Raw genomic sequence first — 876 nt, forward strand, 5'->3', positions numbered from 1 at the left:
AGTCAAAGTATTTTCTTGCAATAAGTGTACGTAGGAAGAGATAAGGATTTCAGATTATATCTTATCAGATGTTTGATTCTTATAAGTTTTACCAGATTTAAATTTGTAATTACTCACTTGAGATTGACATGGTTTCTTACTAACCATCTGCTGAGATGAACATTTATTGAGAAATGAAACTTTGTAAGTCAAGGAATAGTTATCAGCGTTTTCTAATTTTTCTAACTGGTGTTTATCAAGGTAAATCTTGACGTCACTATGGACGCAGTTCTTAAAATCTTTAATTAACATAAGTTATCTAAGCTTGTCATAATCTTCATCGGTAGTTTTAGATGTACACCGCCTGTCATACAGTTTTCTTTTTCCCTCGCAAATTTGACATGGGTTGGTTGTTTTCTTGTTTGCAATTCCTAAACCTCTGTTGATGTGCCTTATGTACCAACTCATAACCCTTCAAGACACATTCCTTGACCATTCGTAATCAGCACTTACTTCTACTGACAGTGAGGTATAAATTTCACGAGCTTTGCGGATAAGTACACTCTGTAATAACAAAGTCCAGTGCTCTCTTGGCCATTTTAAAGTATCAACTACCTTCTCAAGATGAGAAAAATATTGATCTACATCTTTTTCTTTCAAAAAAGGTACTAATTTAATTTTTTGGTAAAATCTAAGCTGACCTTCATGGGGGATGCAGTTTCCTTGCCAGCTCTAATTCTTCTAATTTAAACTGCATTTCCATCTCTTCATTTGGAATTGCACATCATTGGCCGCTCGTCCCTTTCTTTTTCCTTTCTCTTTCTTCCTTTTTGCATTTTCAGTTTCGTATGCTTCTCCCTTTCTTCTTTCTGAATTTGTCCTCTCTTTCTTTTCCTG

This window comes from Sinohyriopsis cumingii, chromosome 1 (assembly GCF_028554795.1).
Source record: "Sinohyriopsis cumingii isolate HCF-2022 chromosome 1, ASM2855479v2, whole genome shotgun sequence".
Taxonomy (NCBI): Eukaryota; Metazoa; Mollusca; class Bivalvia; order Unionida; family Unionidae; genus Sinohyriopsis; species Sinohyriopsis cumingii.